This window comes from Corvus hawaiiensis, chromosome 9 (genome assembly GCF_020740725.1).
Source record: "Corvus hawaiiensis isolate bCorHaw1 chromosome 9, bCorHaw1.pri.cur, whole genome shotgun sequence".
Taxonomy (NCBI): Eukaryota; Metazoa; Chordata; class Aves; order Passeriformes; family Corvidae; genus Corvus; species Corvus hawaiiensis.
The window spans coordinates 29327113-29352913 of NC_063221.1; the positions used below are offsets into that span (position 1 = coordinate 29327113).

General features: G+C 43.3%; 1 protein-coding gene across 9 annotated transcripts in view; it reads right to left on the reverse strand.

The window, feature by feature from the left end:
• DAB1 (DAB adaptor protein 1) overlaps positions 1 to 25801 on the reverse strand; it is a 415295-nt gene that overhangs the window by 134722 nt on the left and 254772 nt on the right. For 2 of the 9 annotated variants that reach the window (XM_048312661.1, XM_048312663.1), the window contains exon 1: positions 8569 to 8802. The exons of the other annotated variants lie outside the window; for them this stretch is intronic. The gene's annotated coding sequence lies outside the window, so the exon portion shown is untranslated. Of the gene's footprint in view, positions 1 to 8568; positions 8803 to 25801 lie in introns of those variants that run through there. 9 annotated transcript variants of the gene reach the window in all.

A 25801-nucleotide genomic window follows, 5' to 3' on the forward strand; every position in this document is an offset into this window, starting at 1 on the left:
TACACAGCCTGAGCAATATTTCGAAGCTTGATGCGCATGATCTGCTCCCCTGGATTTCTGCTCCCTGGAAAAAAAGCAGCTCGAGTTCAGCGACTGAGAACAGGATCCTTCTCACCTAAATTTCAGTTGTCAGGACTGGGCATCGTGTCCAAGTTAACAAACTCAGCTGCTTCTACAAGGATTAGTGAGGCACAGTACCATCCCTTGGAGAGTCCTCCTTCTGCCATCTCTTCACCTCGTCCAAGAGCCCAACAGAACAAATTATGCAAGAATGAAACATAAGAAACTCTACATTCAAAAGGACAGCCACATACAGGTACTTTGCTGGACCAACAGTCCTGCCAAGAAGAAAATAAAGAGCTGCAACCAGAGCTCCCTTATGAAAATCACTTGCTGCTCTTTTTCAAGCCCAAACTCAGCAGTGTTGAAGTCTCAGACCTGTTTTGAGGCTGCGGCAGAGTTATTTTTCTGGTGTTGTTTGACAGCATAAAGAAGATTTCATGTTCTCTCCGGGAGCATCCTGCACTGAAATCCAGAAACTGAAGCCTGGCACTGTGGGATTCACTCAGTAACAATTCTTCACTTTTCTCTGAGGATCTGTATGCACAAAATTCAATTAGCATTTGCTACAAATGTAACATAGCAACAGGGGACAAGCTCTCATGTGATGTAAATCAGTGTAGTGCTTCTGATGTGGAGGAACTTTACCAAATTTCATGAGCTGCAACTCTCACGCAGTGCTGGTGAATAGCTCACTCCATCTCTAGGGAGGTAAGGACCATAAAATTTGAGTGCCAGGAACAGTAAGTGGTCAATTCAATTTGTTATCCTCTTTAGGACTTCTCGAACATTTTATTTCTCTTGTTTTCAGAAAGAAGAAAAATGGGTCAGAATATATAAAAACTATCACACAGGGATGGTGGGTGGAAAACTGTCCTGAAGCCATAATGTGAGATTGATTACTTCAGCAGCCACAAAGAAAAACCCCATTCATAAAATAATCTTTATTAAACTCACTGATTTTTTTTTTTACTGTTTTTAAACTTGAGCTAACTGCCAGCATGCTGTGTGAAGTAGCATTTCCTGTTGATTTGTTTTGTATTAATTATAGCGCAATTAAAAGGGGAGTCTTTATTGCAAACAACTACCAGGTGTTTTAAAACCACAAACAGGGGCCACAACATTTCCAAGTGACACTCTCAGTGTTACTGTGGCACAATAAACACATTTTCAAATGTATGCACATTCACAGAAATAAAACCCCTAGCATGGGAAAACCTCCATTATGTTTAAAAAGCAGGGAAAATCCACCTGCTGGGAAGACCCTTGATATTTGTGGAACAGCTGCTAAAAGTTAAGACATGAGCACCTAACAGGTCATCTAATCTTGCCATTAAAAGGTCTGAATTTGCTAATAGGCCCTGGAGCTTGAAGAAAACTGACACAAGAGGCAGTAACAATAAAACTAAATTAACTGTGGTTTTTTTTACATAAATGGATGAAAGGGAAAATTGAAATACTAATAAAATACTTGCTGCACTGACTGTTGGGTGAACTGAAGAGCAGTACAATTTCCTGAGTATCAGCTGTGCTGCACTACAGTTTAGAAGTATTTTGCTTTTTTTCCTAATTACCTTTATGCTTGGCTTAACTAAGCATCTACTTGGAAATTCCTAAGCCTGGAATCCTCTACAGCACCAAGTTATCAGTGTGGCACATCCTCACTAACCTCAAGATCAAGGAAGCAGAGTCTCCTACCCCACCACAGCCACAAGCCAAATATGAGTGGTTAAGAAATACTTGGTTTGCAAAGGTTACACAAGGAAATGGAAAAACTTAAAGCAAAGTCTTCATGCTACTTGTTTATTAAAAATATCCTAAATACAGAAAAAGCTTTACTTTCTCCCCATCAATCCTGACAGATACTACGAGAGAGAATTAAAGGAAAGGTATGAACTCAATGAGGGGTGAATTCAAGTGACCTAATCCACTTTAATCTGGCAAAAAGCACATGCCAGTTGAAGTGTTCTGGCCAGTGTCAGGCATAGACTGACAGGTCCTGGAAGGGCTATCACATCACTAACACTGTCTGCTCCTGCACGAGCACCGAGCCCTGCCTGCTCAGATCTCTTCATCCCAGCGTGATCTGAGGAAATACTGGAGGCACCTGAATAAATCCAGGGAAGGTTAAACAAGTTGAACTGCTCTTCTTCTTCGCTGTTTTAGCACAGTCTGTTGAGCTGCATCTCAAGTAACCAGGAACAGAAATGAAGCTTTTTTTTATGGTGTAAAAAAAGACCACCCACAAATCTTCCCTCAGTTACTTCAATTACTGAAAAAAAAAAAAAATATAATCCTTTCGGTTAAGAAACAACCAATATTGAAGCCTGCTAAGTAACTGATCTGTCAGTAGGGCAGAAGACAGTTATGTAAAAGGAAACTATGAAATGTGTATTGCATCAACCGGATTCCCAGTAATCCAAGTTCTCCAAGAAATTCAAGAGCAAAGAACTGTGGTATGATCTTGAAATTCTGCAGACCCAAAACTTTCCTATGCTTCCCAAGAATAAACCTGTGCAGGTCAGAAAGTTCTTTTCACAAACACAGACAGATAGATTGATAAGCTCTGGAGTGTATCTTGGGACCAACAGACTGATGGGTGCTACTATCTACAGAGTAACACCAGAAAAGGGTTTTGCACACCTGGAATTGCTTTAAGAGGCCACAGCTGCAGTGCCCAGATGCTGATCAGCTCCCAATGAGCTTCAAAACATGCTGTCCCCAACAAACATCCTCAGCAACTCTACAATCACCCACATCAAACCCCACCAGAATCCCTGTCACAGTGACAACAGAGATATTCATACTGCATTTTGCTACAAAAAGCATTTTGGGGAGATTCCAGCTCCATCTTTAGCAATAATAAGGAGACTTTGTATAAGAGGACTCTTGATTATCCTCAGTACTAAACAACAGCCCATCACATTCAGGTATGAATAACTCTAGCAGCCTTAGTATTCTGTCTTGATTGTCTTCCTCTTCACAAGTGTCCTCTAAATGTAATTTTCCAGTAAATACTCACTGAGGAAAAGCACCTCCTAAAACCACAGGGATATTGCCTAACATTTAAATCTGAAGTCTTTGCAAGACAGCAATATGCCTGCTAAAAGAAAACAAAACAGCAAGGCACACATGCATGATAGGATTATTTGATCCAATACAATATAAATTAGGTCAGACTCCTCTTTGGAGAATTCTGAGTCAAGAACTAGGTGGTCCACTAAATTTCTATTCATTTGCCTTCAGGCTTGGGGAATTGCAAAGACTCTCAAGAAACTGACGCTCCTCTACCCACAAGAGTAATCACTATTTGGTGGTGGGAGGGGTGGGGAGTCTCTCAGTGTAACTGCTTGACAATACCTGGAGACCTGAGAAATCTTTATATAGTAAAAAGGGCAGCAAATGAATATTTGCATATATATATATATATATCTATCTCCATACACAGAGATACACAAAATTCAATACAGAAAAAAACAGCGCCCTGGTTTTTTATGTTGTACGTATCATAAAATCATAGAACAGTTTGGGTTGAAAGGGACCTTAAAGCTCACCCAGTTTCAGTCCCTGCCATGGACAGGGACACTTCCCACTATCCCAGGTTGCTCCAGGCCCCATCCAACCTGGCCTTGGACACTTCCAGGGATGGGGCAGCCACAGCTTCTCTTCTTCCCTGTGCCAGCACCTCAGCACCCTCACAGGGAAGAATTTCTTCTGTATATCTTACATAAGAAAATATTCTTACCCTTAAGATATGAATACAAAACATAAGATACAAAATAAATAAAAAAGATAATATTAAAATACCCTTTAAAGAAGGGTAACCTCTGCATCCTCATTAAACCAAGAGTAAAGGAATGACTCTCTGTAGAAAGTGCAAAGGATCACAGGCTGGAAAGTGCCTGGAGCCTGCTCCCCCAGCAGGCTTCTGCTCAGGAACACTGCATTTCCAAAAGCTCACTCACAGCCATCCTCCTCCCTGATTCCATAAGTAACTGAAGGAAATCTTCACGCCTCCAAGGGCCGTAAGTTCACGTCAACTGCTTCACATATCTAAGGAGAGGACTGAGCCAGAGCAAGATGTGACAAGCAGCCCTTCAGCAATGCTGCTGCTCCACTGTGGATGGATCTGGCCAGGACATGCAGCTGTCTGAAGGGCTGGGACTTGGACAGCTGCTTCCCCCACAGCTGGGGACACAGCAGCCTCTGCACCTGCACCGACACACCGGGGTCATCCCAGGGAACGAGCTTCACTCTCACCCTGCAAAAAGCAATATATTGATTCACAGACAAAAGCTGACAGGCCTTGCTCTGCTCTGGCTCTTCAATACAGCACCACCTTGAGAGAGATCCACCACTGCAAACAGGCTGTGCGGACCCCACTGCCACCAGCAAGGCTCACACTGGTAGGTTCTGACAGAGGATTTGTGCACGTGGCTGAACCACTTAAATGAACAAAGTCGAGGACTTAGAACACTGCTTACACCTAGAACACATGAAAACGTGTTTGACAGCAGTGTAAGATCAAACACACAGATACAGGTACCTTTCCTGGAGCTCACAGTACCGGGTTCACTCACCTGCTCTAAGTTGTGACAATTCTGCTGCCTTGAAACAGAAATGGAAGATTGATTCATGGATGAAATTCTTAAACCACCACCATGAAATGTCATTTGGCTGCAGTTAGACTGGGTAAAAACTAGTGTTAAGGGCAAAATATAGAGCTGCAGGCTCTCTTTGTGACAAATCAAAGTATGAAAATGAAAAGGTTTCAATCTGATTAATTACTTGGTTTAGAGTATATGCTTTTCATTCTACTGTATCAAAATACTCCTAATAAAACAGTGCAGCTGATGAAGTCAAGCACTGCCTTACAAAGGCTGGCAAATTTGCAGAACAGCACTTGAGGTTCAGATTAGTAAAATCCTAATGAATATCTACTCTAATACCCATGTAATTGCAGGGAATGCATTTGCAAGTGGTACAATTAAAATAAAAATAAAGTAAAAGAAGGAAAAAAACCACTGGTACAATGGAAGTCCAGACTGATTTCAGTGTCAGTTTAAGAGACTGAAGTGCCATCCTGGAAGAATGAAGATCCCATTTAAAGGGATGCCAAGAAACAAAGAATCACAATAAAGATTTCCAATTCTTTCCCAGATCACAACATGCTTCCATCTTTCACTGTAAGTAACAATGCCAACAATTCTCAGTTTCATCACTTTTGTCCCAGACACCAAAATGGTTTCCATATGTTTGATTGCTAATGATTGCTTTATCCCAAGTGCTCATCTCTTCCTGAGCACTGCACAAGGAGCTGCCCAGCACAGGCTCCTGAAGACTTCCTTGGAGCTAAATAAATGTTGCTTTTGCACTACATGTTGCACCTCCTTCCGGGAGCCAGCACCTGGCATCTCCACATCTCATCTTCCTACCCATAAAAACAGGTTAGTGCAGGACTTATTTTATCTCCCAAAACCACCAGGCAAATAAATGCCTTAAAGACAGAGCTGGTGCTGTAAGAATGAAGCCACAGAAAGGCTGAAGGCAAGCACTGCTGAAATAACACCAAACAGAACAGGACATATGAGAGACCAAGTAATAATGTAGTTTTATTCCTAAGTAATTGGCTGAGCAAACGTATTGTGATCCAGCAGCTCTGATTCATTCTGCAAGAATGCTTGGGTAGTGTTTATAAAAACCAAGTCATTACCTTGACTAAACATTGACTTGGACAGTTAACTTTAACCATCAAGACCTTGACTAAATATTGACTGGGAAAGTTAATTTGAACTATAACATCTAGAAAATCGTGTTCCTCTTTCCTAGTATTTGCTATCACTTCAAAATGCAAACAGGGCTGTAAAAATAGAGATTCTCCCACCTCACTGATATTTAGTTGCTGAGCTTGGCTGTTGCTAAATTCAACACAAATACCTTGAAAAAATTTGAAATATAAAATACTTTAGAGACAATGGGCCTGTTAGGGATGAGAGGAAATGGTCAATCTTCCTTTGCTTGACCAAGGACCCATCAAAAGTACTAAAAAAAAAGTATCACAAGGTTAATGTTTTAAATTTATTCTGATACATACATGCAGCAGTTCTACAAATTTTGCAAATTTTAAAAGCTGTGCCTTGCCCAAACAATCACACAGGCTGACCAACAGGAGAAGGGGTTCATTTTGATACCTCTACTTTTTAGTAGCAGCTACTTCAAGTCTACATCCTCCACTACTGGTTTCACTTCATCATGGGAGGCCATGGGTCAAAGGACATACACAGGGTCTTTCACTGGCTGAGTTTAAAAAAAAAAAAAAAAGAAAAAGAAGAAAAATCAATTTCAATCCTCCTAAGATGAAACCACTGATGTGTGCAGTCACTAAGGTCCCAAAGGTAATCCTACAAGAAAACATGATGGTGTCCTCCATCACTGTGTTGAGATACTGTTAAAGTGCAGCAAAATCACCTATGAGGTACAGTCCAAGATCAAAACACTCCAAACAATAAATCTGTATTTCTAGACCAGTGTGAGCAGTGCATTTTAGCTGTGTAATGACATAAAAAGGTAATGACAAAGGGGCAAGGAATCCTATGCTTCGGAAGGTGTTATGTATGTGGATAAAGAAATAAACAATGCTATGAATCCAGCACTAATTCCACCCACAGTTTCAGCTCAAGAGTTTGAAAGTCCCTTTTAGCTTCAAGCCTTGATTCCTTTTTTAATACATCAGCTGCCTTTAGCACACCCAATGAAAAACAGCTTAAGAGCAAATATAAAAGACATAAATCTCAGCTACGAGCGAAAATACCAAACTGGTGAAAACTTGCTCTTCCATTATTTTTGAGTATAGCAGTAAGGAACAGATTGATACTGGTGTTACAGGGGGTGAGGGTGGGGAATGAAAGAACAATAAACAATACAGTCATCAGTAGTTTAACACAGCGCTGCGTCTTGCAATGGAAACATACTGTGAAACAGCTTGCGAGATAAGCTTCGTCAACGATAAGTAATTTTTATTCCGTTTGAGTGGCTGAAAACAATAAACATGATTAAATGCTTCAGACATGCATTCAGAATTTAGACAAATGGCAAAGAGTTCCAAGGACTTTGCTTTTAAAACGACTTCGGGGAAAGACCTGGAAATTAACTTAACTGGTTTGAAACGTACAATGAAACAGAAGTTCGTCGGGAAATTAAAAACTTCCCATTCGTCTGCCAGCTCCACGACTCTCCAGCCCAGAAACCAGTTTTGTCATCTACCGTTCTTTACTATGATTATTGGTCCCAGTTTCCCACCTCACCATTTCGCCATTCATAGAGGCATTTCAAATGTGCCGGTCATGAACCTGAGCCTCCCTGGCGTGAAACACCCCGGAAAACACCAAAGGAAGAGGTGGCTCTGGGGAGTTCACAGTTCCCTGCTTGTCCTGCCGGCCCTTGTGGGCTCTGTCACCACTGTCCTGATCCAGCCTGGCAGCAGCTCCTGCGCCCACCTTCCTCCCACCGCCGGCAGCCCAGCAGCGCTCTGAACTTTCATTCCCGGCTGCCTGCTCCTGGTGACTCGGTGGCCGTGCACAACCCCGAGAAGAAAGCACTCCAAAACACGCAGATCGTGTGTGTGTGTGTGTGTGTGTGGGGGGGGGGGTTGGTTTTTTCCCTAAAGTAGGGGCTTGTAAGGGAGAGGCGCAGGAACCCGCAGCACCTCTAACGCAAGCGGTCACTCTGCACCCGCTCCCCTGCCCGCGCACCGCTGGCCAGCGCCGGGGGCCGCTGGCCGGGGGCCAGCGGGCGGTCCCCAGAGGGTCCCCGGCTGGTGAGGGCGAGCTCGCCCAGCGCCCTGCGCGTCCAGTGGCCCCTCCGCCCCGGGCGCCATTTCCCCGCCGCTCCTCAGCGCGGCGTCCCCCGGCCCTGCCGCACCTTCCCGGGCAGGGCAGCAACGGCGCAGCCGAGCCGCATCCCTGCCCGCGGCCGGCTCCCAGCCCTCGGCAGGCTCCCAGCCCGGCAGCGGGGGGCGCTTCCCGATGGGCGCTTCCAGCTGCGGGGCGGCAGCGGCCGAGGTGCCCGAGAGCGGCGCATCCCAGGGACCCCCGGCACGGCGGGGGCGGCCGGGGGGAATCCCGCAGCCGCATCACATCTGTGGGTCCCTCATCGATTTTATTTTACTTGCCCCGCTGCGGGGGATGGCGAAAGCGCCCCCAGCCCTCTGCCCCAGGGCTCGGCTGGGTGTGGGGCAGCCCCGCACCGCGCTCCCCCCGAAGCCGGCAACTTCCCGCGACTCGCAGGGGATTCCAGCCCTTTCCCCGTCTCGGAGGGACGGGAGGGGGGGAAGGACGGCCAAAAAAAAAACTTCCTTCGGAGAAAAGCTGCCCTTCCGTGCCTGCTGCGGGGAAGGGGTCCCCGCTCGCAGGAGGAGAGGCGCACCCCGCTGTGCCCCCGAACCCCGCACCTGCCGCCGCGCCGCCCTCAGGACCGGCCGCGCAGGGGAGAGGGGAGCGGCTCTCTCACCTGCCCCAGCGAGCCCTCTCCTCCTCGCATTCCTCTGCTCCCCATCGTGGGCGCAGCAGCTGCTGTTATTCCTTAGGATACACATGGCTCGTCCATGCTGGGAGAGCCGCCTTCCCGCGCCGCCTGCCCTCTCCGGCCCCGCCAGCGCGGCGCTGAGGCCAGAGGGAGGGGAAAAGGGAGGTGTGCGGCGGAGGAACGCTGCTGATGAGGGGTCGGTCTCCTCCTCCTTCTCCTCCTCTCCCAGGGCTGGGGGTCTCAGCGCCGCTGTGCAGCTGGGCAGGGAGAGGGGGACGGGCGAGGAGGGGGCTGGAGGGGCTGTCCCCGCTCGGGGCGGGGGGCTGGGCGCGTCGGCTCGTCCGCAGCCTGTCATCGGCTCCGGGGCAGCCCCCGAGTGCGAGCAGAGCGGAGCGGCTGGAGAGCCCCTCGCCCCGCCCGCAGCACCGCGCTCAAGCACGGCCGGGAGGAATCGGTACCAGGGGCTTCCCCGGGGCGGCCGAGCGCACGGAGGGCGGTCAGTGGGTCAGTCAGGGCGGGGGGTGGCCGCTGCCCACGCGTGGAGCCCGCACACGGCCCCGCGAACGCGGCTCCCCCCGCACGGCCGCGGGGCTCCAGCCGGGCCGGGGGCCCCGCCGCCACACCGCCACCAGTGTGCTGCTTTTCTCATGGCTTCTCGCAGTCACCCATGAAAATTTAATGAGGCATTTAGGGCTGTTACCTTCAGAGTCAATGGAGGAAGCATATTTAGCCTAATGCACTCGCTGCCGAGCCAATAGGTCTGTTGCAGGCGGATCAGAAGTCATGGAGAGACTCTCCTTTCAACACAAAATTCACGACCCATTAAACTTATTCTGTGATAACAGCTTCTTTACAAACGGAGACCCATAGAAAACAGAGGCTGTCATGCACTTCCCGAAAGGATTTACATACAGAGAGAAGTACATTTGCCAGGTTATTGCCATTTCACCAGTATTATCTCCAATCAATGCATAAAAGCAGCGCTGCTCTCGCTAACCGAGGTAAATGACTACAAGAAAAGCTTTTTGCAGCCTCTAGATAGATCTGATTCACCCCCCGGGGCTGAGTGGCCACGTCTCCCTCGGCTGACAGGGAAGAGGGCTCAGAGCATCACAGAGGATTGGATCTGATCCGGAATTACGAGCGAGATGTTCTGCAGGACACGCAGATACCCAACTGCTGATGTGCACTCCCCGGGATGACAGCCAGGGCGGGATCACCAGGATGCTCACAAGGTAGAAAGAAGTCTACAGGTTATTTTACCTCCGCCTGACAGGCAGGAGAGCTGAACCAATGTGGCAACACACTTAACAGGGCAGGGAGCAGAGGGAAAGGGTGAGCGAACAGATTGATTGAAAGTACATGCACAGATCTGGTAACATTCTCAAATATTATCAGTTTCATCTCCCTCAATTATTCTTTCTGCAGCACATTAGGTATTAAGCATAAAAGATAACGTCATGTAATAACCTTTACAATATAAAAAATTCAAAATTCAAGCCACATTTATAGAAGCAGTTGATGCAATGGAGCCTTTCGCTATAGACCTGTTGTCTTCATTTCAATTTATTACCGAAATGAAAGGTCAGATTCTCAATTGAACCTACTTATTCTAATGTGAATTTAAAAAAGTAAGTTCTAGTAGTTAACTTCATTGCAGCACAATTTCCTATGGGTGAGAATTTCACCATCTAGGAAGACAACTAAAGGAGAAATAAAGTAATTTTTTTCATTAGGAAATAATAGCATCCTTGAGGAGACATGCTTGTCTATATGTATTAGGTCCAATAAAATATTGGGGATCCTTAGTTTCCAAAAGGCAAGTTTTTTTGTTGGGGAAACAGTAAATGAGCTGCTCTTAGCCTTTGACCAAAGCACAATAAAATGAAGTTGCATTTATTGTGTTGCTGGCCTCACTGAGGTTCTAGAGTTTACAGGAGAGGTGCTGGCAGTTAACTAAGAAGAGAAGAACTTTGAGTAGTATAAAACTTCATTCCCATTTCTGAAATGCATGGATGCAAGTCACACTTCCTAATAATACTTTTTAAATATAAAAGACTACTAGCTCACAGCTTGTAATATGAATGCAAATGAACTTGTAATTATACTATGCAATTTTCTACTTTAGAAAAAAAACAACTATGAAAATAGAACAGACCTGAAGAGCAATATGCACTGCAGTCCTTCATTGTGTTCCTTCATTATGCAGGAGTTGCCATAAGCAATCTGCTCTGGTTTAATGTAAAGTATTTTTTAGGCCATAACTTTGCAACACAAAGTCTCACATGAGAACATGTATTTGGTCACACTTCCTCCTCTCTGCTGAAAAACATGACCAAGAAGCCAAGGAGCAAAAAATCTGGTGTGAAGATTGACACCTTCCATTTGTGTTTATTGTAAGGCTTATTTAAAGTCATCATTCCTGTATTCTCCTTTCTGATGATGCACTGTGCCATCACCAATTATGTGATAAACCATTCAGAGTTATATAGTAAGATCTGTAGGCCAAAGATATCATTTCCACTGAACAGCTGGAGGAGCTGAAGATAAAAACCTAAAAGTGTAGCTCTCAACTATTTTTCCAATAGTCACTTCTGCAGCTCTCAGTCACTTATTACTTGCTAAAACAACTAGAGGGCAAGTAGGATCACCTGGGCTCCTGACTAGATTTGTAGTAACAGGACAATGATTAGAAACTCTTTCTGTACACATCAGTTGAGAGAAGGATGAATTCAATGTTACAATCAAGAGCACTGTACAAATTTTTAAAAGAGTTGCCTCAAAACAACATTAAAATACCCACTACTGATACCTGTAGACCTGGATTCTACGTAATTTGTTATACTACCCAGTTTCAATAAGCACTGCAGTTGTTAGTAAACCACTGCACTCCGCAGAGCAAAAATGTTTACCTGCAAAGAAGAGATAATTTGCAGGATAATTATTGACAGTGAATTCACTGATAATTCACAGTCAAGGTCTCTGACTCCCTAGGAAAAGAGTAATCAAAAAACTTCCCAGTTTCACCTCAGAGGCAAGTTAGTCAGCATCAGTGTTGTCCAGCTGCAAGCCTGTATGTTTCTCTCGTGAAATGCTAAGGCAGAATGCACACTGTAAAACCAGCATCATCCTGCAAAAATGGCAAATCACGGACCAAAAACTCCGTAGGGTTGTTGTCAGTGCACACGTGGAACAGCCAGTAGCATTAATGAGAACTGGGCATTCCCTGAGATGGAATACAGGCCTTACCTTCATTAAATTAATTAATGTATCTCAAGCTGTGCTGATTATAAAGGGCTACCAAATAATGGTACAGAGAAATTTTGAGGGATGTTTGAGAAGGAGCTTTTGGCGGTGCTTTCAAAGAATCTAGAACTTCAAGATACACAATGTTACACTTGGCTGGATTCAAGTGGGATTTTTGGAGGGGGCATTCAAGATCTGAAAAGAGAATCAGCCATTATTTCTTTAACATCTTACTAAAATACAGCACAACGTGCAAACCCATCCCTTGCCAAGTGAGCTCTCAAGATGTCAGCCTTCTCACAAAACCCCTCTTCACATTTAACCGATCTATATTGTAGCCCACAGCAAGATCATCTTGATCACTCTGGAGATACTCTACGTGAATAGTTCCTCACACAATAGTGATTTCAGTTTAATAAGTTCCTCTAAGGCAATTAGGCACTGACTGAAAATAGTATCTGCTGCATTATCAGTAACTATGGTAGCCCATCTCTTATAGCTGTAGCCACACAGTGAGCTCCTTCAGCCATTCAGCAGGAGAATTAATCATGATTTGATACTCATCCTCAGTTTTCTCAAATGCAAAGAAACTCAGCTCTCTTATTCCACTGAAGATCTATTTAGATACTTCCCCAAAGATACCTCAGGTGACTGAACAGAATATGTTGCTGAACACTGCTCTTGTCCACCAAAAACATCTGTGTAGAAAAATTGTGGTGGCTCTTCATGAAAAATGGGGAGCTGCTCTATTTTCTGTCAGTGACATATCCGGAAGAGGTTATGATAATTCTTGCCCACACAGTGCAATCTGGTGGAAAAGCATTATCCCAAAAAATCACTGACATCTCTCTATGAAAAGCCAGCACGTGGAAATACTAAAAATGGAATTAAGTCCTGAATGTTCCAGAAATTCATCACTGGTTTCTGAAGGTAGATCTTCTACTGTATTGTGGTTTAGTCACAGGGGGAACTCTTCCTTTCATGCATCCCAACAGAGATTGCACAGTCTTGTAGTTACACATGCAAAAAGGGATTCAGGAGTTTGGTTCAGATCCCAGCTTTGTCGCTGACCTTGGATAAGTCAACCTATACTCATTTTATGTCCATCTCTACCACGCCTATGTCAGAGGCCTCCTATGAGAATTTCTCCAGGAATGCTTGGAAAGACCCCAGAGACAGGCAAGGACAAACATAAAGCCTAATCATTGTTATATATGTGGCCATTCATTCCATTTTGAGCTCTGGGAGGAAAAATAGAAACAGGATCTTGTCATTCTGTCTGGTAGCCCCTGTTATTTTCCTTCACATACTCAAAATATTACCAAACTAACCCTACTGCTAACACTTTCCTCAGCTGCAAATGAGCAGCTCCAACAAATAGTCCAAGACCGCCCCTCCAAAATCAATTTATCTTGTAGTAGATGGCAGCCTGTCCTGCCAAATAATGGAATTTGTGAAAGCACTGGAGATTATGAACCACATTATTTCCCAGATGCCCATGAAAGAGACTGAGATTCTCCAAGAACAGCGATCAACTTCTTCACAAATCCAAACTGCTTCATATTTCAAATCCTTTTTGGCAAGGTGCATTTCCTTTCACAGCCAATTAACTGCAAACTAATTTAGAGAGGGTTTGCTTTTGCAAACATAAGTGTCAGGTTCCAACAGAGAACATGTTGCTAAGAGTATGATATATGCACACATTCTGAGTTCTGTTGTTCTCTCATTCCCCCCAGACACCACTGATGATCCACACAGAGACACCTCAGAATTGAATAAACTCCTTTCTGAAAGAACTTCACAGGTGAAGAAAATTTTCAGCATCCTGTACATCCTGAAAGCCCACATGTTCTGCATTGCCTTGCAAAGTGCTCACACGAGCTTAAACACACATAAACTGAGAGCCAAGGGTACCCACTAGGGAAAATATATTTCTACTATGAAAGTACAGAATATCTGCTTCACAGAGAATTCCAAAATTTGTCTTTACTCTGGATTAGAGAGTAAAAGGGGCTTTGAAAACTTTAAACTCTCCACCTCTCCAGTAAGAAAGCTTATTGCAGCTTGTTCTTAAGATTTTGTCTATTTTAACAAGCAGCCAACACATTCAAGCTCTCTGATTTGGACAATACTGCAGCTTCTTTTTACTAAGTACATCTTTATCTTCATTATTTATTCATTTTTAGATGTAGCTTTACAACTGAAAACTTCAGACTCAGAAGTTCTCAAAGATCTTGGCTGTTGTCATATTCCATGATTTTGACAGCAAAAGATCCACTTGCCATTGTAAAAATCATTTTTTGTTAAAAAGAGACAGATGAACATGATATTTAGAGCTGCATTTCCCTCAATTTCTGCCAAAATAACAGGTATTCAGGAGACAGCAATTGTGTGGAGTGAATGTCCTCAACAAGTAAGGTTGTTTTTCATTTCCTCTTATGTCACATTACATTTTCCTCTTTATATTTCCTTTTAAATATTTAGACAGAGCAGAGAGTTTTAAACGTGTCATTGACACAAATAAATGTTTAGGCAGTCAGTCTACCTTGGGTTCAGCTCTTGTCAGATCTGATAAGTTAAATATCACTGGATCTGGCCAGTAATTGGATGGAAGACCTCTGAGGAAAACTCAAGTGCTGAAGCAAGCGCCACTGGTTACTCAGTAGGTGTTTTTTTAACCTCAGACTCATCCTGAAATATGCCCTCAGCATGGTATTATGAGCACTAGCTGAAAAAGGCATTTTCAAGTAAGATTTAATGTGTTATTTCTGTTAGGTACTAGAAAGGATTCCTGACACCTTCCTTTGAAAGTTGCTTAGCCCACTTTTGAGCTGGTTGAGCCCACTGCTACATAAAGCTGTATCTGAAAGTATGAAATCAATTTTTCATCATTTTCCTTTTAATAATAATACATTTTTAAAACCTCTTGTTTAAATAGTAACTTATACATTTCTTTGCCTTTAATGCATAATTCCTGACCTTTTCCTTCACCTTCTCATTATGTCTCTGAGTCCAGCTCATGGACATCCCTGCCCATGGCAGGGGAGTTGGAACAAGGTGATCTTTAAGGTCTTTTCCAACCCAAACCATTCTCTGGATACCAAAGCATATATGTTTCCTTTTGCCATTTCAGAACCAACACCAGTATTTCCAAGCTGGGATATAATCCCCTTTTAACAGCTGCTGATTATTGACTCTTTTGATTATTGACTGCTTCTTGATGACTTTACAAGAGCACATGGTGACAAGACAAAGGGGGATGGCTTCAAACTGCCAGAGGACAGGGTTAGATGGGATATTAGGAAAAAATGCTTCCCTGTGAGGGTGGGGAGGCCCTGGCACAGGTTTCCCAGAGAAGCTGTGGCTGCCCCATCCCTGGAAGTGTTCCAGGCCAGGTTGGATGGAGCTTGGAGCAACCTGGGACAGTGGAAGGTGTCCCTGCCCATGGCAGGGTGGTTGGAACTGGAAATAATCTTTAAGGTCCCTTCCAACCCAAACCATTCAGTGATTCCATGACAAAGTGGAACTGACACTGACAGGACCACTCCACTCTTCAGGCTGTGGGATACATTTGGGCCAAGGACTGAGGAATTCTGTGGGGCTGCTTCACTTGCTGATGAACCCAGGACTTCCACACACGTGGCTCAACAGTAACAAGTGCCAGTTCCAGTACAAGATCTCAGCACTTCTGGGTCCCCTGCAAAGCACCATGAAATTAATGTCCAGGTAAAACCACTCCTGGGATGCCAATTTTGCCCTTGTCCAGCATGGAGGCTGGACCCTGGAGCTCCCAATCCCCAGGCATGCCACACAGTGAGGCTCTGCACAAGTCTGGAAGCCTCAGCTCCAGGCAGCATGCCAGAGTTCAGCCAAACATATTTGCCTAAGTTGATATTTCTGTAATACATTTCAAAACATGACAAATCATTACTTTCCGATGTTTGTTTGCTATTCATATTTTTTTTTTTTCTCTTTACGCTTTCCAGGCAGGAATGGAAATTGCGAGTGCCACCATAGCAACTCAATGCAATAATATAAATCTTCAAACACTTTAAATGAAGGATGTTTGAAGTATTTTTATTTTGTAATAAATTTATAGGTGTCAATTAGATCAGGGCTTCCTTTCTAAAGGGGTTTTGCTGTTTATCTAAAAAGACAATCCTTCACTTGAAAGAGTTCATAACGTTAGCCTGAGACAAAACACTGAGGTTTAAAAGAATATCTCAAATACATTCTATTTATTTATATTAGAAAACTACTCACTGGAACTCAGTGGAGTTTAGGTTCCTAAATCTCTATGTCTTTTTTCGTTTCTGGCTTTCTTATTCACATTTAATAAGAAATTATGACAGAACCAAGACAGAATCTATACAACCCAGCTATGGAGTCCTCATCCACTGCCACAAAACCAGGACAATTTCGAAGATTGTTAACAAATGGGATTTTTAAGAGACTGGCTGTTGTCATATGCTTATGGTTCCCCTTGAGACTACACAGCATATTCACAGAAGAGATTATAGTTTTTCAGATATGTGGTTCCTGTGGCTAAGCTGATATTTCTCCACATCAGCGTAACACTCAACAAATTGGGGAATACAGTGGCACCCCTTCAACTCAACATGAGGGCCAAGTTCCAGTTTTAGATGCTAAACACACATCATGGCAGGCTGACCTTCACGTGTACTGTGCATTGAAGACTGAATCTCTATGCCAACCTCTAACAAAACTGCCCAAACCAGCAGCACCAGGATCCAGAGAAGTTACATGGAATCAAGGTTACACACAGAATAAAAAAGAAATCCGAGGTATTGTTAAGCCAAATAACTCGTTCCTTTCTGATTCCTTCATTTCTTATCAACATCTGCCTAAGTGTATCTCCTTTACAATGAGTTTGTTTCCTCAACATAAAAATAAATTTGTAGAAGAACACCAAGATGCTTCCAGAGCAGGGAAAATCCATATTGTTTAAAAACCAAGGCTTTTGATACTAAATATTTTTCACTCAGGACTTAAATATATCATAGACATGGTCTTTAGCAAGGAAAAGAAGTCCAAATTAGATTAAATAGCTAATGAGTTACAAAGACCTATAGCAGCCGAGTACTTACGTTCTGCTGAAATACAAGTCTTGGGGAGTGACAAATGTCAGTAAATAACACAGCTCAGGAGTGGGTGGTACGCAAGACTCGATCCATCTGGCCTGTTGATGAGGAAGGAGGAGAGCTGTAAATGCATGGCTCCGGAATGTGACCAGGAGCACATATGCCAGGACGAGAAAATGGGAGTGTGCAGCAGCTCCCCCAGCCTCGTGCCCTCGTGGTAACCCCAAATCTGTGGGAACGTATGCTCCAGCCCTGCCTGGCGCTGTCCATATTTGTGCTCGGGACGCAATCCCCCTGAATCCAACTGGGACTGGGTCAAGTGCAGTTCCTGGGAAAATCTGCTGAAATTAAAGAGAAGTTGCTAACATTTGTATGCAGGCAGCCATAAATCCACCCTCCCACTTTTGCTCCTCTGGGAACATCTTCCTTTCCTGGTCCACAGGGGGTTTTGCAGCCTCCCTGACACACCTACTCCCTGCTCTGCCTCTGCCACAGTCTGGGAAGTGAATCCTCCTGCTATAAAACACTGATTTGCTACACCTCCCGAAGCTGAGCTTAGGAAGCATGGCTTTTATATGTGTTTTGATGAGCCATCAACTATTTTAGATACTATTCATGCTCACCAACAGATTCTGAAATGAAACAAAATCTGCCTCTCATCACATGCACAACAGGATATAACAGATGTCACAGAGAAACCAAGTAATAGCAGTTTTCATGGTTGGATTCAACAATTACTTCTGCGCTCCACTCTGCGGCCTCTGCCATAAAGCCCAATAAAAATGAGACACCTGCCCCCAGGAGTCCAGTGTAAACTTGTATAAACAAAGTGTGGCAAGGCCCAAGCCTGAAAAGCATCCAGATGCACATTTTTCACACTGAAACCCACCCAAGTTAGATTATACCTAATCTTGAATGCCCTGTGTCCTGTTGGAGCAAAGGAGGACGTACACTGCTGGAGAAAGAACAAACTCGCTGTCTCTTCTGGGAAGAACAAAGAATACTGTGCTCTTGTTTGCACTACAATCCCACTGTCCTCAGTAGTATTTGCTGTCAGGAACGGTACCCTCTTGGAAATTCCACCACTGACCACTTGCAGCCACTGTGAACACACTGTAAACCCCCCCCTTTCTTACAAAACAACAGCACTTTGGCAGCACCATGCTGAACCCTCTCTAGATGAAAAGTCCAATGAGGATCCTTTTCTTCGGCTCATTGCACAGGAGTTGTACATGGCTTTTCTGTCCCTGTGTAATTTTCTCCTGCAATGTGTACTCAAGGTTAAAATGCTGTCCTTTCTCCTTGGTGATATCTGTCACTGAACTATCAAAGTGTGCCTGTTAGAGAGCCTGCCAAGTGGAGGGCTGAGTGATGCAAAGACAGACCTTTGATGCACATTGTGACCTTAGTGCATTCCCTTTAAACTGAAAAAAAAAACTGAAAAGAGCCTCTTCTCTTTCCCATTTGGGGGCAGAAGGACATTAAGTAGCACTTTGGGTGCAGTAGCCCTCACATTTATTGCAATTATTACAGCACCGAGAGGCTCCAGCCGAGCCCGCAATCCCTTTATGATGAGCAGTGTAAGACATAAAGCAAGGGAAAAGCCTTATCTCAGAAATGCATAAACCAAACACAGCTAAAAAGGCTGCTACGAAAAAATCCTCACCCCTGTTTCCATCATGAGGAATAGGCATAAGTGAGCTTTTCTCCAAAATCCCAGTGAAATCTGTGACAGAGGCAGGGGGAAGGAGCCAGGTCCCTGCTAGGCTGACACCTCCACTTCCCAACTTCACACCTATGACAATTCCTCATCTCCCAGGTTCTGCAGCTCTTTTACATCCTGCAGGGCCTTTGAGGAGACTTGTAAAGCAGTAAATCAACATTTACAAAGCTAATTGCGTACACAGGCCTTCTGGGGATAATGGCATTGTGTTAGTTTGTATTTACCACAAAACAAGGACAGAGAAGAAAACCACAGGTTTTGTACAGCACCAATGTTACCTGCAGGAAATGTTCAGGCCATGCATCTGGCACCATTTCCAACTTCTGTTTTCTCCCCGTTTTGCATATCCAGCTGGGAATGTCCATTTTACTATCTGTTCACCTGGCCCAGTGCTTGGATACACACTGTGATTTAAACATCACCACAAAAAAGAGCATTAAATCTCAAACATGACTTAGAGCACGGATTAACAACAATCATATGGGAACTATCTCATTTTAGCTAAAAGGGAGTAGGATTAAATGCAATTAAGAGCTCCCAATGATGTAATAAAACCAACTGAAAAAAAAAAGTCAAGGCAAGTGGGCAAGAAGCAATCACTTTTCTGTCTAGGAACAGTAAAATAATGACAGTCTGATTGTTCATAGGGTCGCCAGGGCCAAAATGTGCAGAATGACCTTCATTAAGTCATACTTTGTACTTTTGCTGGGGGACTGTTGCATCTGCTCCTTTCGATTTGGCTTGTCTGAGTAACAAAGCTCCCAGCGATCATCTAAACCTCATTTGGAGCACCTGTGAACAATTCATTATATTAATATAACAGCAGGGGAGGAGTGCAGATACTAATAAATAGGTTGTTGAGCAGCTCTTGCTGCCAAGGTTGCTTTACCCAGCAAGGAAATGTCCCCTCCACCCAAAAGCTGTGGAACTGCACGGAGACGCTGGGCTGGGTTGTACCACGACGCGTCAGAACACACATCTGGTGCTAGAGAAGCATGTAAATTAATTCTGCCTTTCAAAACAGTTGACAAATGTGTGTCTAAATACTTCTGAGGGACTGCAGCAGGATTTGAAACAGTTTGTTCTCAGTTAACATAGAACAAATGTTCTCTGGCTAAAGGTGGCTACGAAAGGCATTTGGTAACGATTTGTACCAGCTGGGCTCCTCATTACTTTGAATAGATTTGTGTAAATCAGCACATAAAAATAAGCAAGTGGTCAATGCCTTTAATTGCATTTGGATGTGCTGTAGTAGTAGCAAATATCAGAACTTTTGCATTTGTCCTCACATTCTGCAGTTCTAGAAAATAGATTTTTTTTTTTAATAGAAAGAGCAGCAAAAAGATTTTGCTGTTAACATCTATTTGGTCTGGTTTCACTTAGTCACATTTTGCAAATGTCAGTGAAAAGCAAAGGTCAAATGGGAAAAAAACAGTATGCTATGGATCAGTACAATTACAGAGTGCAGAGCAGCATAGGGTTATGGAATCAGCTTAGGAGGAAAACATATCTGCAGTGTTGGATAGACACAGGGCAAAATCCTGCCCATGGACCAGCACAGCTATCATCTCCAAGTAGCAGGAAAAATATACTGTATATGTTACTGTACTTTAAGGTGTTTTTCCAGAGAAACAGAGAAGAATATCAGGTTTTCAATTCATTGCTTCCCTCTTTTTAATATTTGGACAGCTTTGGAACAGCCTTGGTTTTGACCAGTTTGCAGGCCAGAGCATCCTCGTTGCAACCATCCCTGGAAGTGGAAGTTGTCTAACCCGGTATGCATTAGGTACCTAAAAACCTTTGTATCTCTCTCTTGTATTATCTTTTGTCCCTGTTATTCTGCTGAGTATGTGAGCTGCCCAGAGAAGCTGTGGGTGCCCTTGGATCCCTGGAAGTGTTCAAGGCCAGGCTGGACAGGGCTTGGAGGAATCTGGGATAGTGGAACGCGTCCCTGCCCATGGCAGGGGCCTGGAACTGGATGAGCTTTAAAATCCCTCCCAAATCAGACCAGTCTGGGATTTTGTGATGATTCTAAAGCACACTCAAATCACTTGAAAGGAATGTGAGGTTAATAATTATAAAGTATTCTGCCCTTATAGACTTGGTAGAATGTTTGCAACTATAGTTCTGGAAGGCACACAAAATCCACGCTGTGGTGTCTCTGACAGTTGAACTGGAATAGACATTGCCCCGTTCTCATCCCTTTATATAAAGAAGTGAAAATTATAAAAGGAAGGATGCCACATATATCAACAGCCAGAAGGAAGAACATTTTAAACACAGAATTTAATACAATCAATAAACTTTATATCAATATAACAGAGTCAACAACATAACTCTCATAACATCACAACCTCACATTTTCTATATCACCGTTGACGTGCATTAAAGATTATTTCTTTCAGCCAATTTTCTCTTCACAGCACAATCTTTTTATCCTGTAAATACATTTGTTGGTTTCTCAACATCCAATTACACATGTACAGAAAAGCCATAAAGATATCCAAGTTCTACATTTTAATTTTGATGAATTATTTTAAACTTAGCAGCCATAAAGTATCTACTATTACCTCTTTGCTGGCATTGATTTAGCAAAAATTGGTAATTGTCATGCTGCTTGTGGAGTATCAAATATAAACATTTTCACATTTACTATGAAATCCTCTCCAGCAACATGAAATTGAAGGATAGACAAAAGTGCTGTTATGGAAAACCAAGCTAATTTTTATCATTTTTTTCTGCAAGGGATGATCATTTGAAACCTTTGAGCTGAAAGGAATCACAGGGCACAAGCAAGCTGAGGGATTTTCAGTAATTGTATCTTTCACATTTATCTTCTGCATAGCTAGCTATGAAATAAATACTGCATGTGAGCAAGTGTAAAAATGTACTTGAGGTACTTCTGTTAGATGGAATCTCATCCTCCTGAAATCGCCTTTCCCATGAAAGATGCCCAGTGACAACCAGCAGTTTAACTAGCTGGGGATATATACAGTCAGTTACCCCTCAGCCTTAAACTGTTATCTGATTTGTCCCATAAAGCAAAATATATGAGGGACATGATCCAGTGTGGGGATAATGTACAATAAACATAACTTACACCGCAGGAAAATAAGTTCCTGTTGGACCATCTCACAACAGGATCAGCTGTGGAAGAATCCACCCAATCTGTCCAAAATGTTTTCTTGTTTTTATTCCTTTTTCCCATAAGCATAATTAAACCCAGTGGGTTTGGCCAGATAGCTCTGTGATAGCTTTTAAATTACTTACTCTAGTGAAGCCTGCCAAAAGTTCTATTTCCTCCCCTTTTGAAAGTACAATGTGCATTATTTGCTGCAGTGGCAAGGCAGTACAATCACGCTGTTCTTTTCTCAGCCCTTCCCTCTCAATCTTTACAGAGCATTTATTCGCCACTGTCTTTTTAGGTTTCTTCTCAGAACAAGAGAAGCTGTGATTGATGAAGAGTGGAATATACTCAAATGACTTTCAAAAATCATGAAGTTAAAAGCCATCAGGACTTCTGAATAATAGTTCCTAAATATGTTTACATTTTAACAGGAATTATTAACTTACATCTTGATTAGAAGATAAAAGGAAAAAATATTACTTTATAGGACATTTTTTAGTTATTTACTTTCTCAATGAAGGCAGACACTGTCAAGTCTTAGCCATGTCCTGGAGTTATGTAATTTTGTACATATTAATCATCACTTGAGATGTTCTGCATCCCTCTAAAGCTGTAAGTATTTGGAGAGAACATCTTCATGTCGCCTACATTCTCAAATAATGACTATAAGTTCAAATGCAGAGGTTTTGGGCTGACTTTCTTCACCTAAACTTGTGCTTGCATCGAGGAATTTTGAATATGTAACCCACACAGTGTGAAAAAGTACAGAAGTTGTGGCTTTAAGACCCACTCTTTGTCCCATTAGATACTGGATAAAACAGGTCAGGAAGACCTGTGCCTGGAGGAATCATCATCCAAACAGTTGGTATTCTTGGGCTGGAAGGGAGCCTGGGACATGTATTTTGAGAGCAACAAGTGTATTTTTCTAAGTTGTGGCTTCTGAATGAAGAAAAAGAGCATTATGAGGTGATGAGATGAGAGGAAAAGGAGATGAGGGAGGGAAGCCTGGCCGGGAACAGCAGGGAGAGGAAGGCACACCTGTGGGAAAGCTGGAATGGGGATGCAGTGCTGGAGGGACACAGGGAGTCAGAGCAAGGACAGGTCCCACACAGCTTCTGTGGGTGGGCAAACATCAACTCCAGCAGCAGTTTTTGCACAGGCAGGTCTATGAACAACAAATTCACTATTGTTCTAAAAACCAAGGCTATCCAAACCAGCTTTTGATTCTGACCACAGTCCTGATTTACACCATTCATGGGGTCTCAAAGCTCTATGGTTTGTTAGCATTAGCAGACTTTTTCTGAAGAGCACAAAAAACCAAAAAAAAAACCCAAAAAAACCCCATAGGAAATTGGAAGAATTTGGCCATAAATGGGTTTGTAGGAAAGTAACTCCCTTAAGCTTTCCCAAGCTTCCCCTTATTGTCGTAAGTTCACTGCAAACACACTCTGAAATTTCATCTATTCTCATTGACCATTTCCCTCCGGCTTTCTTGTGTTGTGTTTATTTTTATTATTTCTTAATTAGATTACAAGCACTTTCTACAGAAGCAGCAAAACACTGCCTCTGGTTCCTGGTAACAGTACATTTTAAATGTATATTAACTCAATGTTTTAATTTCAAGCTGAACACAAATTAAATTAACCTTTCAACAGAGACAGTAACTTGTCATTTTCCTCAGTGCTTTGTCTCATGCAAAATTTGTTCAATATTTAAAACGCCATTTTTAAACAAAATTGGTCACTGACTTCAGAACAAGCCTTGTTGTCTTGTGTTATTCCAGGTCTGTAATTGGTGGAGGGATGTCATCAAAACAGTTTCATCGTTTTCCAGTCACTGCTCTTGCTACAGCCTCACATAAAGTCTTGCAAGCACTTGGAAAGAACACTGTACCTTTCTGGTGTCGCACTGCCTCACTGCTGGCTGGGACCACTGTCTTCTCATCAAGGTACTGACAAACATATTACTGACTTCCCTTAGTTAAAAAGCTTTCACCACAAAAATTTGTTCCCTGACAAAGAGCTGTGGGGGTGACTAGTTTTGGCAAATCATTCTTTCTCACACTGCAGCAATTGCCAGAAGAAAACGATGGAGGAGGGAGGGAGCACTGCTGGCAAACACAGGGATCCTGATCTCTTGCTGTTTGGCCAGTGACCTCTCTGTGCCCAGGGAGGTGTCCCTGATCCCTGTGGGACTCGGCCCCTCACAGGCCTGGAAAAGGGCAATCAGTGCCAATTGCTCATTAACCTTCCCCACTGCTGGAAATCTACTGGCAGGGAAAACATCTTTATGAGAGCAGAGCCAAGGAAATGGAGGTGTAGGGAGTGGTGGGAAGGATCACGCATCTTCATCATCAAGAAACTAAATTAAAGGAAGGGCGGATGTTACAGGATTTTAGTTTTTCCAATAGCATCACAAAAATAACATATTCAGCACAAAAATAACACATTTTCCACAGGACCTATTGACCCCCAAGACCAGAGTCCCTTTCTCCTGACAGTTAAATGATGAAGAAATTTCTCTTTCTTATCTTTTAAGTCATTACTTGTTTGCTGTTCAGGACAGCTCTGAACAATTTCAGCCAGCACTGCCTGGAAAGGTTTGCTGTGACACCTGATACTTGGTGTCAGCTCTGTGGGGAGAGAACAGAAGCAACCAGTTTTTCTCAGAGGTTTTCTATGTCCTGAGTCCTTAAAAATAATGTTAACTGTGAAGCTTAAATCAGCACTGTCGGGGGCACCCCGTGTTCCTCCTAACAGGGCAGCCCAGGGCTGCCAGAGGTATTACACTGCTCTATTGAAGCCTGCTGTGAGGTGGAAATACTGCTCTGGAGTTCATGACTTTGTAGCTGTAAAAAAAAAAGATACGACTATCAGATCTTATTATACCACCTCATGCACAGCTCAGTGGAAAGGGAAAATCCAATACGGGACTCTGTGGACCAAGAAATCCTAGGAAAGGTATTTGTGGAGGAAGAAAAAAAAAAAAAAACAACAACAACAAAAAGCAAAACCCAAACAAGGTGGGAAGAGCAGGTTTAACTTTCCATCTGCACAGTATGGACACCCCCACGGAAAACTGAAGAGTTTACGTCCTTACGATCCTTGTGTGACTGACACAATAACTAATTTCCCTCAGGCTTGCCCTCCCTACAGGCTTTTAGCTGTGCATGTTAACCAGCACAACGTGGTTCATTAAGAACACTGCATTTGTTGGAGGCTGTGGAGAAATCAGTTTGCCTAAAACATTTTTTGCAAAGATTTCACAGATCCGGGATGAAAATTTTCTGATCAAAATATATGAAAGAGACTGAGATAAGAGAACCCCAGGTTTAATAAGCTCATGCCCTCACTAATTCAAGTATTCCATCTCTCATTCCCCAGCCCTTCAGCTCAATGAATATTTATTGTTACAAAGTGGAAGGGCTTTAAACAGGAGAGATCAAAAGCCACAGAACAAACCTGCAGCCTCGTGGCTGAGTCCCCTTCCACAGATGTGCAGGAGGACAGGTCAAAACCCCTCTCCCAGTTCTGTGCCCATCCAGCTTCCCCAGGGATGCTGCTCCCTGTGGCACCTCACAGGCCTTTGGAGAGCTGGGAATGGGAGAGAGCTTCTGATTCTTGGTCATTCCACCTGCTCTTACTCAGTTTTTGTGGTGTTATTAGCCAACATTTGCATTTTCAGAGCTGCATGTCTGCCCTTGATGCTCACCTCCCCATGCTACCAGGCTTGGTAGGAACATTGCAAGTATTCCCTCTCCTTTCCCTTGATGGTGTTTCCCATTGAAGGGGATGTTTCAGAGGTGCTCACTGTACACAGGACACCAATGTCAATATTATCTCAGGTTATTTTTATGTTTGCTCTGAGTGGTAGTGTTGCCAGGAAAGCCATCAAGCAGGATTTCACACCTAATTACAGCCCGGGAATGAAGTTTGATGACTTGCAGAAAATATCAGGAGATTGATCTGCTACTGAAGAAATAAGGCCTGGTTCTAACAACTGTTAGAAATGAAACTAAGC